Raw genomic sequence first — 13,983 nt, 5'->3', positions numbered from 1 at the left:
TTCAGTCTTCCACCCTCAAGCGGCTGTGAACAAGGCTCTGGCAGAGCACTGTAAGGCTGAAAATGGGAAAGTACTGAAATCCCATTCAAATCTTTTGCCAGATTTTATTAAATGGAGTATGATATCTGCATAGGTCTGGTGTTTTCTTTTTGGAATGATGTGCTGGGCTGAGAGTGGGCATTTTATTACCTCTCCATCTCTTCTGTTCTTACCCTTCCCACCTCTCTGTCCCTTCATTTACTAATCTCCTTCTCCTTTGTGGTCTTCTTCACCCACAGACTAAATGATTTCTCCCTTCTCCAAAAGCTTTTTATGCCTTTACCTTGTCTTCCATCAGACCATCACTTCTGCTCTTCAATAAAGTTGTAAGAGAAAAAAGCAAATGACCTTGAAGAGAGGAACAGACTAGTTGGCAAAAGGCTGGTGGGACTGTTGCCACCACAGTAAGAAAACAGATATGGCAGCTTTCTGCCTAGCGTGGTGTTCATCCTAGCTGCGTGTCCCTGCTTATGCTGCTGAATGAATTTGCAAAGTGCCTGTATTTTCACAGCCGTATGTGACTATGCTGAACTTGCAGATCAGTTCACCTCCTTTCATTTCCTTTTTCAACTGCTTCTCTGTTCTCCCAAGAGAAGACCACGAGATAACCTTCTGCTCTATTTGATGCTTATTCTCACTTGTCCTTCATCTCTTTGCAGTCGTACTTTAATTTGAGGGTACGTACTAACTGCTCACATCCATTTCCTCTGTAATCACTGACAAGTATTCCTTCCGAGGTATTATTCCGCATGTTTCTCAGTGTCAGCAGCTCCTCCCTACACTGTAGCCTTCTTAATCAAATCTTTACTTGCATTTCTTTCCTAAAGAATCACTCCCACAGTTTTCAGAGTGCTGATCCTTCCTTTACAAGACAACTAACATCTGCTTTTCCTTCTTCACTTCCAGAAGCCTGTATACACAGGCAGCATGACTGGAATCTGCCAGTACTTTTATCTGCTTCACACATAAGAGAGTAAAGGAACTGTTGGGGCACCTGCATGACATTTGGATGTGGTAAAACTGGCCTCTTCTCTGGCACGCTGCACTGTGGTCTGCCTGGACTTACTTTCCTCTTCCCAAGGCAGGACTATTCTCCACCTGGGACCAAAACACCCCTGTTTATTGCTCTGTTTTTTACCCTTCAAAGGCTGTCCTTCTCTGAAGGTCAGCTGAACTACTTCATTCAGCTCCAGGAAGAGAAGAAGGTCTTCGGTATTCAGTAGTGACTAAACACTCCCCTTTTTATTGCAGCCCCATAAATAGGAGATGGAATGCAGCACTGCACTCCAGGTGATTTCCCTCTTCATGCAATCATTATAGGAAGAAAGAAGTCATAGGGTGTTGCCTATATGTGGTAGAAGAGAAGCAGCTTAATTTCCTCTGGAAGCATAGTCACATATGACAAGGCACGAGGGACCAAACAGCTGTGAAATAATAATTCTGGCATCTTAAATTCAGTTTTTATTCCCCTAAGAAATGCTTCAAGTTTCTGGTGAAGCTTGGTTATGCTAAATTTTAGTAGCAAACAGTGGCTTGTGCCTCTTTTTTTATGGGTGAGGGGTGATGGCAAAACGTTTTGACTTTTTTGCTGCAATACTGAGATTTTCAGGACTTCACCCTTCTAAGCTCAAGCAGTTGAAGGGGAGGTGAGGAAAGAGAAAATGTGTGTGGTGGGGGAGGACAGTGAGGATAAGAAAGGAGTGTTTTCCACTGAACATCAGAGTGAGTAAACCATTATATTTGCTGAGACATCAGTATTCTTAACTAGCTCTTGAAACTTCTGGCATGGTCACCACCTGGAACATAAAAGTGAAGGCCACTGAAATGAGCAGTTAAGGAAAGAAGAGACCTGCAGAGGTGCAGCTGGTTGTTAGGAGCAGAGAAGTTTAAAGTGTCCACAGAAACATGCAAGTCATACCCCCTCACCCAAGAACTACAAAACTGCTATTTCCTGTGCAACTTTTCACATTAATGGCATATTAACCAGGCACTATGAGGTTTACTGGCTGATGTGTCTTTCTCAGGATTGCCAGCCTGGGTAGAACATAAGATGGGCAAATCAAACACCTGTCCTGGTACCCTTGGATATATGCAGCCAACACACAAACTCTTCATCAGGCAAAGTGGTCCTGGCTTTTATGTGAGCCTTCTTCACCACTGTGTGTGTCAGCCTGAGTCCTCACTGAACACACTAGTGTCAACACTGTCTGCAGCAAACTGGCTTCAATATGTCTTCCCATGACAAAATCCAGTCAAGCTTTTCCTAACATATGCAGGTGGAAGGAGAATTGCTGGTTATCTACTTTTCGTTCTCCTGCAGTGGAATATGATACTTCATTTGGCATGGAGAAGTGTAGCTAGCTGTCTATGGCAGTCAGAGATGGATGTGGTCCTCATTTCAGCAAGGTCTGAGCTCCTTCCACACTGCACTGAACAAGGGCAGAGTTTGTCACGAGGGTCAGTAAGTGCTGTCTGAAGCTCTGTATCTGATTTTTGCTGAGCAAGGAGGTGGAAAGAGCATGAAGTTCTGTGTTGTGAGTCTCTGATGTTATAATGAGGCAACAGAATTCAGGTGCAAATAGAGACTTTCGTACCTTCCTAACCCCTCCAGCATATTGTCAGCTTGGGATGGGTGGAAAGGTGAGTAGCTCAGTAAAACATTACACATGTCACATTTCGTAAGCTTCAAATGGGTATATAGGCTTTCTGTTATCTCAACAGCTAGTACGTACTAAAACTGCATCACATGAAATTAAGGTGTGTCAATCAAGTAGATTTAGTGTACTTTTCTGATTCAATGTAAACAAACCCTTAGGTCACAGATCTAGACTGAGGTGCACAGCTCCATTTCTATTAGCAATCATAGTGAAGTCAATAAGCTTACTCATATGAAAAGTATATCTGCATTTGAAAAAGCAGATCTTTACATTTTAAATCTCTGTGGCGGTAGCATGTCTGTTGAATTACTTAAATTTCTGGGCCATCATTCATATTTTCCAAACTTATGTGTGATTCACATAGCTTTCATGTCCATACATTTTTATTGACATTTATTTGCCTTAAAATTAAAGAGTAATTAAACTTATGCCATAGGCATTTTACAGTATAAGGGTGAATGCTTACCACTTAAATACTTGTGCACATATATATATATACACCACATATATGATTTATATACATACATGTCCCACATATCGTATGTCAGCTTTAGGCTTTAGCAGATTAATGTGTGTGTGTTTATCTCCAGAATTCTATTTATTAGCAGGTGTATTGAAACATAAGTAGCTCATGTAGTAAAAATGGATATGTGATGGAAAAGAACGCAACCATACCTTGGCAATTTCCTGTTTCTTCAGAGCTGGCATAAGAAAGTATTTGTAGTAAATAGAAAGTAAAACACTGAACAGGCTGACAAGGACAGTGTCATTTAACATGTGAATGTCTTAAAAAGCAGTTTATGAGTATTCACATCTTTGAGGATTTCTCTCCCCAAAGCCTCTTGGTTTCACAGTGGCTTAATTCAAGATGGTTTCTGTCAAAGTTAAAGAAAGAACTGAAAAAGAGTACACTTGTTTCTCTCATTTGAAACAATGCTGATACACCTAAATCAATGGTTTTCAGATGAAGGTAGCTGTTACTTGCAAAGAATTGTGCAGATCTGTAGGGTGGGGCAAGCAAAGTTAGAAAATATTTTAAACCCTGTCCCTCATGCCAGTAACAGCAGCGTGTTCATGAACTGCTCACGGGAAGGTGCTTGACAGAACTGTGCCCAAACTTACTCTGTATCTGAAAGATACACATTTTTATCACCTCAGCCGCTCCCCTGATTTCCACTGCTAATTTGGTATTTACTGCCCTTCCCATATTAGAATATGAACATCACCTTTCTAGATCACATGGCTGACAAAAAGTGACAATACAAATTACCCTGTGGAGGAAACCACAATAAACAAACTCTTCAGAAAGTCAGTCACCATGCAAAACACAATAGGAAAAATGGAACTGCCCTGCAAGGAGCAGGCTCTGTGATTGAAATAACCACGCAAATACACCTATGAACCTAATAATGCAAAAAGGAACCCTCAATGACAGCATCTTCCTTTCTATTACATACTACTTGATGCTGGTATATATACAGAAAACCATTAAATAAATACAGCGTCTACTAAAACACACGCTTGAGGGTTCTTCCTGGAGCTCTTTTCCACCTCTTTTTAAGTAACAGTTCTAGTATTAAACTCACAATCCAGAGCAGATTTCTCCTGTACTAACAAGCACTCATTAGAACCAAACCTTGCTGGCACAGCAAATGCAAAATTCATGAATACTGACGTATTTAACATAATTGATGTCAACACCCAAAAGAACTACTAATTTCCATGAGTCTTCCTCATAAACTTTAAAAATTTGATATATTACACTAAACACAACACATACTCTCATGAGAATTATGTGCATGAAACCAATCAACCATTATTCACTAAAATGAACTCACATAAATAACTGATCAAGAACAAAACACAGCAACGGATAGAATATTTTTTCCATAAAGAGAATATTCCATCTCTTGCATAGTCCATGTGCTCACAGGGGACCTACAAGTCATGTTTAAAAAATAATCCTGGGAACTAAATTTTTAAATTCGGTGGATAAACGAATTGTGGACTCAGTAGTGACATTGTTTTTAAAGCTTACGGTTCTCTTGCTGATTCATCTTTGTACATTCCTGTTAGCTACAGTTTTCTCTCCAGTGATTTAATTGATTAAGATAATTTTATTATACTAAGAACAATCATGTCCCACTTGTATTTAGTTTGGATTCTGCTACTTGTCAGATCTGATTAATGAATGTCAGTCAAGTCAAAATGTCTGTTTGTTTTCTCTAGTTCCATCAGTTGATCTAATTAAAGATATTGCCTCTTCTACAAATCTTGTCTCATTTGTATCACACTGTAATAGACATGGCATCATAACTGTACTCTCAAAATGCACAGAAGTGAGATAATACTTTAATTGAAACACTTCTATCCCACTTTTACAGGAAACAGAATGGGTATGGGTGGAGGAGGGAAATAATACAATAAATTTTAACTTCAGGTAAAGACAGACCACTACGTGAAGGTTGGAAAGCAGTGCCCTGAAGGCCCTGAACAGCAACTGTGTTTTACTCTGAACATTTTTGCATTAGTTGATAGGTTTATGTGCCACCTGCATTTAGGTTATATGTGGGTTTGTCTCACCAAAAGCAAAGAATGAGGTTATGTTTTTCCTTCATGAAATCTTTTCTGTGCAAATCCAAAGGGAGTCTTTCTAGCCAGAGTTGTGTGTCTGTTTAGTCTGAATGTATGCTAATACAGTACTTTGAAATGTGTTCATGAAAAACTGTTGACTTGATGCTGTCATGATGCTCAGTTGTAAACGCTGCTATGTTGCTAACAGCATGGTTAATCAGAATCTATGCATTTTTGCAACCTTAGTTTAACAAAGTAAAATATTTTCAATATTTTACTTGTAGAAATCATAATAAAGAGTAATTACAGGTCTAAAGTGTACTTCTTAAAGCTTTGGTAAAGCCACCTTCTCTCTTGAGAGCTTTTGTTTGTTTGCAGGCATGGAAATGAGTTAACACACAACTTTTTAACCTTTCTGGCCCAGAAAGTCACTATTTCCTTACTGATACAGCGTAATACTCATACCTGCAATGTAAGGCTTTTGATGGAGAAAACAATAAAAATATTAGTTTTAGTTTTACTGTTTGCAACTAACATGCCTTAGAACTTAAGACAGATATAAATGAAAAAATGTCTATTTTAGATTTTAAAAAGCTACTCTGAAAACATTCTTTCCAAAGTGAAATTAAAAATGTCTATAATGGTTTTCAGTTATGCTAGTCATACAAGTGCCGTCTTTTGTATTTTGCTTGTTCAAAGAAGAAGGGATAAAATACTTAAAAGAGGAGACTATTTCTTATCACTTAAAGAAGGAGAATATTTCTTAGCACCTAGAACTATGTCTTTTATGTTTGTCAGGTGGGGAGAAGAAAGGGAAGAAATAACTAAAAGAACTGAAGACTTCATAAAGAAGAGAAATGGAGAAGACAAGCTGATTCTTGTTTAACTGCACTTGAACTTCTTATATGATGAAAAAAATGGGCAACTGTTTTAACAGATGCTGAAAAAGTAATTATTTCCCCCAAACTAATCTTTTATCATGTACCCTAACTGCAGATGGAGGACAATCAAAAGGACTGGTTTTTGAACTCTCTTGAAAATGTTCCACAGTAGCTTTTCTACAAATCGAAGAGTCTTTGCTTAAGGTGCAATCTGTTAGTGTAACAGGCCTAGAGACAGGATAGTTGATCTCACTGGACTGTCTGGATCTCCTTGCTTCAAAATGGTTTCACCTGTGGTTCCAAACATGATGGTCCCTAAGAAAATCAGCTTCTAATATCATTGAGACAACACTGAAGCCAGGAAGTCACATAGCTTTAGTCTTTATTTTTACATGACTGACATTATTCACAGAAAATGACAAGGGAAAAGTAAGGAATTTGTTAACTGTGCACATATACGACAGTGCTGCTAAAATCTCCTGAGATTGGTATTAACAGCATAACAACCTTCTAATAAAACTTAATGGCCAGCACAGAGATGTAAAATAAAAGTGATTCATCCTACAATTAGAGAAATCTGGATTTATTTAATGGTTAGCATAACTGATATAATCATAAATGTGCCTATAGAGAATAATTTTGGAATGATATTTGTGATAACATTTACAGTGTCTACACATGACCTGCTCACCAGCTTGTTATGCCAGAACACATTCTGTCTGGTTTTCACTAGCTTAAAAAACCCACCATAACCAATTTTAAACAAAGTTGCCACAGAAATTCGTCTTTCCTATAAGTGGAGAGAGAGTGAGGAGTGATGGTTTTCCTGCAGGGTGCAGCACTAATTATTAACCTTAGCAAAGCAATATAACCAGTAGAGAGCTACTATAGAGCTAGCATGACTGATTTTCTATAGGAAAGCTATGCCAGATCTGATTAGAAGCTGTACAGTGTTCTTTTATGGTTGGTTTCCAGACACAAGTATCCTCAGCTGCACTCACTGTTACCCTTTTTGGATCCAAGAACCTTATCAAAGGCAGTCCAAAACCACTGTCGGTACATAGGCAAAATACTGAGTGCATGGCTTGTTTTAGGCAACTTCATAGTTGGCTCTTTCTGCAGACTTCATGTTTAACTCTTTGTTAACTCAGTGTGGCCAGAAGGAGATCTGCAGGACCTGGTGAGCAAAGGATTGATGGTTACAATCCGCAGATGTCTGTTTCCTCACATGGCATGGCTTCATTTTCATTCCTTTCAGTTTGTTTTGACCAGCACAAGATTTATGTGGGGGCATCAGATGTCAAAACAGACTCTTAGGCTAAGAGGCAGCTGCATAGCTTAAAGTCAGGAGCAAAGCAGTCCAAATCAGGCAAGAATAAAGGTGCCTTAATATTACCTTTTTGTCTTTTCTCCTCCATGTGAAAGGTTCAGCCAAATGTTCCTCAGAGTCCAGGAGCTCACCCATGGTAACCAAGGAAAAGAAATACAAACAAAAAGACACAATAAAATGCTTAAAAATAACTCTAAAACATTCCTAATCATTTCTAGAACACAGCATATACAAAATACGTTGTGGTGTTACAAAGGTTTTCTATTGGTACTTGCATAATACTCCAAAACTTAGTCACACAACAGATTTACTTTCATTACTTTTGTTTACTGTTTGAAAAATAAGACAACCAAATACAGGAAAAAACTTCTTCATAACCATAAATGGTGTAATGCAACATTTAACCAGTGTAAATTTGGGATTGTATCACCGTTAGACCAAGCAGAGGTTGTTTACTTAGCTTGTCTTTAAGTGTACCAGATAGGCATTATGCATTTAGGAATTCATAACAATATACTTCTAAGACTTAATTGCCACTGAATGAAATCAGTTTTGTGTTGATTTCACCAGCGTAAATGTAGTGTAATCCAGCTGTGAATCAGATCAATTCAGACAATGTTACAGTAAGACATTCTGGACAGATCATGTGCAAATTTAAATTATGGAGTATCTAAAATAAACTCCAATATATACTTGTTAAAGGAAAGATTACTTATTGTCTCTTTATGTCTTTCAGGTAGCTATTACTTTCAGTAATTATTATTTAATATTTATATTGTAATGGTGTCCAGAAGTCCCAATTCAAATCAAGATACAATCCACCATTCAAGTCACTACTTGAGCATTTAATAAGCAGAAGCACTTAGCCGGGGGGCCTTTCAGTCTAGCTCTTGGAAAAGTGGAAATGCACAAATGTAATGAACAACAGTATTAACAGGGAAAAGCAGCAATTAAACCCTGTTACTGTGAAAAACTGTATATACTTTGTTTAGACCACTGAACTCCTGAAAGGGACAAACAGAGGTGGCTGTTTCACCGACTGTTCTTTCAGTTTAGCTGCGTGTTGTTGCAGTATTTATGAGCATTCCTGTTCAAATATAAAAATAGAAGTTTGAACGAGAGGAGTTTGGACTTGGTGTCTGCTGTGAAATCATGGTTTAAATTTTCAGTAGGATCAGTTGCATGGCCTCACTTGAAAGACTCATTATCTAACTCTGTGTTTTTTACTTTGTGCACTTAATCTGTAATTATTTGGTAACTGGGATACCAACACTGGGAATTAACGTTGCTGGGGACTCTGTTGAAGCTGTAATCGAAATACTCTCTTGATATTTATAGCACTTTTAAATCCCTGGGATAACTCCTAGTATTTTCTTAATTTGTATAGATAGTTGTATCTTGTCTGTATAACATCTTCAGGAGCTGTGATCTAGCTAGCTAGCTAAAGTTTCAGTAGTCTTTGACTAGGCTTTCATTTTTGATGGCTAAAACGGTAAGTGAAATAGTATCTCAGACTGAAACTAACATTACTACCGTAGATTAACCATGGGAGCAACAGTTGCTATAAATTTCCCACACCCATCTATCACCCTGCTGCATTAACAAATGCGTTGGGCAATCTGCAGTAAACATTGCCACAGAACATTTTCACGTTTAAAAAGTTGTGATAATTCATGCATAAAAGAGGTGCCTGGAAGAGTTCATGATGGAAGACATCAGTCACAGACAGCCATTCCCATTAATTATGGTAAGGATACATTACTGCATATTAGGAATGATCAATTGTTCGCATGAGATAAAAAAATCAGTAATTTTATTATAGCACCAATGTAGTGCACTACAGTGAGAAATTAAAAATCTGTTGTGAGTGGGGGTGAAGTTCTCATATTGGCCTTAGTCCAACGCTGACTCATTTGAAGAAAAATGGCTTATCTGAATGAGAAGAAATGGAAGTGATTTAATGTTTTGGGAAATACATATACATATATAATTTTGTTTTACAGACTCTGATGGTTGCATTTAATTTAGTTTAATTATTTAATCCTAGCCATAGATGTAGTCTCCAAAGAAGGCTGTATGTGAAAATAGAGAGATTTGTAGAAAAGTAAAGAAACAATGAGCAAGTATTATTACCCTAGTAAAAATGCATGCTTATTTTCTGTATCTGCATACAAATTGGATACTTGAACACACAATTCCCATACACAGAGAAGAAGTTTTAAATAAAGAACAGTATTGTTAAATGTAGTGGATTACAAATGTGATCAACAGTATGTTTTGCTCCTAAAGATTAAAGCTTCTTCATCCAAAGCCCTGTAAGAAACTGGATGAAGCAAATGATGGTCCTGAACAGGAAATATCAACTGGAGTTACTTTCAGGGACTGGTTAGAGTTTAAAGGACTTTTCACATCTAGTTGTATGCTAAAATCAGTGGCAGGTCATCACTAACCTGACATAACATTTTCCTTTGCTGTTCAATGGCTCATGTAAAATGGCATTTTTTAGCATTTTTTTCATCTCTCAGTAAACAGATTACCATAATAAAATGATATCATAATAACTATCCCACCTGAGCTGGTGGCAGTCCCAGCAGAGGAGCCAGGGATTAAACAGGCATGAAGATAAAACTACCTCTGTTTTAGACATTGTCTCTGTGGAACACAATTAAGGAGCATAAGGTGAGCAGCATGTAGAAATCCACCCTGCTGTCAGCTTTGTGTGCCGTTTTGTGGCTGAGCAGAACTCCAGGCTCCAGGACAGTTAAAATGGCATATTGTGTACACAATAGGTTATCAAATACTAATTTCAAACAATCAAGGAAATTAAACAGAAAAACATTTCCATCAACATACTGTCATGATCCAACAAACACCAATACCCAAGTCGTGTGACCTACAGTAAACCCACTGTTTGCTTTTCAAACGTATTTGCGCGTGACTGTGTTACAGCTAACAGCATTTTCGGTACCATCGTCTTGTACCGAGGGTGTTGAAATACTCGGAGAGGAAACACAGCCGTATGCCGGGGTTTCTGTGAAACGGTGTGACCATGTATGCGGCACTGTTTTACTTGTTGTTTGGATCGCCATTTAATATCACGTATCGTAATATCAGTTAATATCATCATGTCTGGGTGGAGGTTGTTAGTTTTCCCCGCGATGTGCTGGTTTCCGCAGATCCCGATAACCGAAACGCCGGGAGCGCCAGGTGCAGCCCGGCAGCGCCCAGGGTGGCCGCGGACACCGGGCAGCCAACAGCCGTGCCGCGCCAAGCGCAGCGGTCCATCGTTCGGGGCTGAATGCGCCCAGGCAGCCAACGCGCCCCTGCAGAAGGCAAGCTGCGCCAACACCGCGCGGGAAAACCAGCGACGCCCGCTCCCTGCTGCGTTACCGGGCCGGGAAGGGCCTCCCCAGCCGCGCCGGCCCCATCCCAGTCCCCTGAGTGGGCCGCACGTCAGGCGGAGGCGCGAGGTCCCGTTCTGCGGCCGCTGGACGCGTCCCCGCCGCAGCGCCCCCGCCGCAGCGCCCCCGCCCCGGCCCCGGCCCCGGCCCCGGCCCCCGCTCGGCTCGGCCCCGCCTCAGCGCCCCCGGCCGCCCCGCGCCCTCACTGCCCCGGCCCCGCCCTGCAGTCCCGGCCCCAGCCCCCGGCCCCACCGCGCCCCATTCCTCCACAACCCGCTCCCGCCCCCTGCCGAGCCCGATTGGACGCGGCGGCCCGTCTCTCATGACGCCCCTGGCTCGCGATTGGCTGCAGCGCAGCATCCCGCTCTCAGCCCCACACCGGTGGCGGGGGAGGGGAGGCCCGCGGGAGCCGGCGGCGGCGGCGTAGCCCGCCCGTCCCCTTCCCCCTCCCGCCGCGGCCTGTGGGGGCGCGGGCGCCGCGCCTCCTGGTCCCGCTCCCGCCTCCGCCCGGTCCCGACCCAGCTCCCGCTCCGCCCGCCGCCGCTGCGGTGCCTCCCCCGGCCTGGGCGGCAGTGCGCGGCGCCGGCAGCCGCAGGGGCGCGGCGTCGTCCCCCCGGTTACGCCCCTCTGCTCCCCATCGCGCGTCCCCGCCGGGGCATTGCCCTCGCCACAGCTCCGCCGCCTCCCCGGACCCCCTGCTGCCCAGGCCGGGGAGGGGGGGCGGGAGGCTGAAGCGGCGGGAGAAGAGGGAAGTGTGCGAAAGGAGGCGGGGAGAGAGGGCGGCGGCGGCGGCGGGCGGGCAGGTGAGGCTGGCAGCCATCCCGCTCCCCTCCTGCCCTTGGCGGCGGCGGGGGCGTGCGGGGCGGCGGCCGCGCTCCGTCGGCGCGGCCGCGGGTGAGGAGCTGGCGGCGGAGCGGCGGCGCCGGGGACGCAGGCCGGCGGGCGAGGCCGCGCCGCCGGGGCCGGCCGGGTGGCGGGGGGCGCTGCGGTCTCGCCGCCGGGCGTCGCTCCTGCCGGGCGGGGCCGGCGCGGCTGGGGGCCGCCCGCGGGGCAGAGCGGGGCGTGGCCGGCGGTGCGGGAGGGGCCCGGCGCCGCCGCCGCCCTCCCCACGCGCGCACGCACGTCGCACGCGCCGCGCCCGCCCCCGTGCCCGGTGAAAGCTGTTGCATTTCTCCCCCCGCCCGGCGCTCGCCGCACTCCTCTGCCCCTTCCCCTTCGAAGGGGAGGAAACTCGGTGGGCTCTAGCGCGTCCCCGCGGGGCCGGAGGAAGCCCCGCCTGCCGGAGCGGCGCGGGGCGCCCGACAGACAAGGTAAATCGAACGGGGACGGCTCGGGGAGCAGCGGCGGCAGCAACGGCAAAACCCTCCCTCTGCTGAAGGGGGTGGGGAAGGAGGAAGGAGTTCACGCTTCATCTCGATATCCTGTTTTTGGCCTTTATACTTCTGTGTTTTCCGCCTCGCGTAGGGTAGCTGCCCTTTGTGTTTCCCCCTCTCTGGTCGAAATGCCGTGGGCATGAGCGTGGCCGCTGGTCGCGTGGAGGCTGAGGAAGGCGTCGGGGGGGACCGAAAGTTCTTGAGTTCCTCGGGCACAGAAGTTTCTTTGTTCGGCTGGAGAAGGTACTGAACTGAAGCTGCTCGACACCGTGATTCTGCCGCTTCAGCTCCTTCCTCCCCGAAACGATTGCTAGCCCTGCGAGTGTAATTAACTTCTCGGGAAATAAGAAGGTCCTAGAGGAGGTAGTAATCTTTTATTTAATCGAAAGATCTCGAGGCTTGGTGCTGCCCGTGTCTGCCTTTGCTTGTCTGTCACCTTGTTTACTGGAATGTCGGTTAACGTCTGGCCGGGCTTCTGGAAGATAGCTGTTAAATTGCTGTATAAAAACGTGCCCTCGTAGTCCTCTGTAATTGCTTGTGTCAGTTTTTCCCCTCGACTGCTGCCGCCACCTCTTCCTCCCCTCCGCCCCCTCTCTGTCCTCAAGATGACGAATTGGACTGCATATTTTTCAGCTTGTATAGCAGAGGTCTGTATTGCGTCTTGATCCTTGAAAAGTTTATGTTAAGAACCTCAGGGTTTTTTTTTTTTTTGAAAAAGTCTGACTTTTTAAAAGTGTGTGCAGTTGAACATACAAGTTTATGTAGCCTTGTTTGGTTTTGATGACTACTTTCTCCTTTATTGTTTTTGAAAGGAGTCCCGTTTGAAGCTGTTGGAGGGAAAACAAAACGTGAAGTTTTGGTGTAAGGTTTTGTACTGCTGGTGTCTGTTAAGTTATGCCAACTAACTAGTTGCATGTAGTGAAAGCAGTATTGCTCACCACCAGATGCATTTCACATACCTCAAAGAGGCAGTTATTGCTTAGTTCTTTCATGAAGGCAAGGAATTTCTCGTAGTATGAATGTTCAAAATGAGCTAGAAGCCATAGCTCTGTACTGGCTTATCTAAATTTTTGTTCCTGTTTGTCCAACTGGAAAGGAGCATGCTGGTTAGATAGGATGTGTGTGCTTCGGTCTCTCGGGTGTCTGAGATGTGTTGGTATTTGTGAGGCTTGGACAAAGTAATTTCTGCACAAAATTTAAAATACTCCAACTATATAGTTCTTTAACAGCATCAAGTCATGTAGTGTTTGAGGGAAAAGTTACTAATCCAACTCCATCTGTTTTGGTATGCCGTGAGGAAAAATGTTAACATTTAGCTGACCTGAAGTGGCTTTTATGGCAGATCACAAGGAAGTGTTTTGGCTTGCAATTTATAGACCTACCTTTCCAGGCGGCAGTAAGGGTTATTCTTGGGCATCAGAAAGCGCTGAACAAAATAAATGGCAGTGAACTTTGGTTTCCTTATATGGCTGATGCTTGGCAGAAAAGCAATGAGGTCTAAATAGAGTAATCCTTTTACAAAGAGCCATCACTCTCCAAAGCAGTGTTTCAGCCCCAATAATGACTTGAGATTCTTGGGGGGGGGGGGGCGGGGAGGGGGCAGGGGCGGGGGTTGTAGCAGTGCATGACAAATTTAGTTGTAAACCACTGTGTTGGTAATGCATGCAATTTTGTTTCTTTTCAGACCTTTTGTGTTTCTCATGATGCACTTGATATTTTTCAATGCCA

General features: G+C 43.7%; 1 protein-coding gene and 1 long non-coding RNA gene across 7 annotated transcripts in view; one reads left to right on the top strand and one right to left on the bottom strand.

Annotated features, from left to right (window-relative positions):
* Window positions 1–6,718: 6,718 nt before the first annotated feature.
* On the bottom strand, window positions 6,719–11,009 carry LOC129782716 (uncharacterized). Its single transcript, XR_008744755.1, has 2 exons — window positions 7,548–11,009; window positions 6,719–7,328 (listed from the first exon to the last, which is right to left on the bottom strand). It is a non-coding gene; the product is annotated as an uncharacterized LOC129782716 (long non-coding RNA).
* Window positions 11,010–11,332: 323 nt separating this feature from the next.
* ERBIN (erbb2 interacting protein) overlaps window positions 11,333–13,983 on the top strand; it is a 122,746-nt gene continuing 120,095 nt past the window's right edge. For 2 of the 6 annotated variants that reach the window (XM_027791250.2, XM_055790668.1), the window contains exons 1-2: window positions 11,998–12,192; window positions 12,347–12,618. The gene's annotated coding sequence lies outside the window, so the exon portion shown is untranslated. Of the gene's footprint in view, window positions 11,686–11,997; window positions 12,193–12,346; window positions 12,619–13,983 lie in introns of those variants that run through there. The other 4 variants (XM_055790670.1, XM_055790667.1, XM_055790669.1 and 1 more) reach the window with 3 other exon arrangements.

This window comes from Falco peregrinus, chromosome Z, assembly GCF_023634155.1.
Source record: "Falco peregrinus isolate bFalPer1 chromosome Z, bFalPer1.pri, whole genome shotgun sequence".
Taxonomy (NCBI): domain Eukaryota; kingdom Metazoa; phylum Chordata; class Aves; order Falconiformes; family Falconidae; genus Falco; species Falco peregrinus.
The sequence above is the reverse complement of the archived record's forward strand: the minus strand, read 5'-3'. Positions and strand labels throughout refer to the sequence as shown.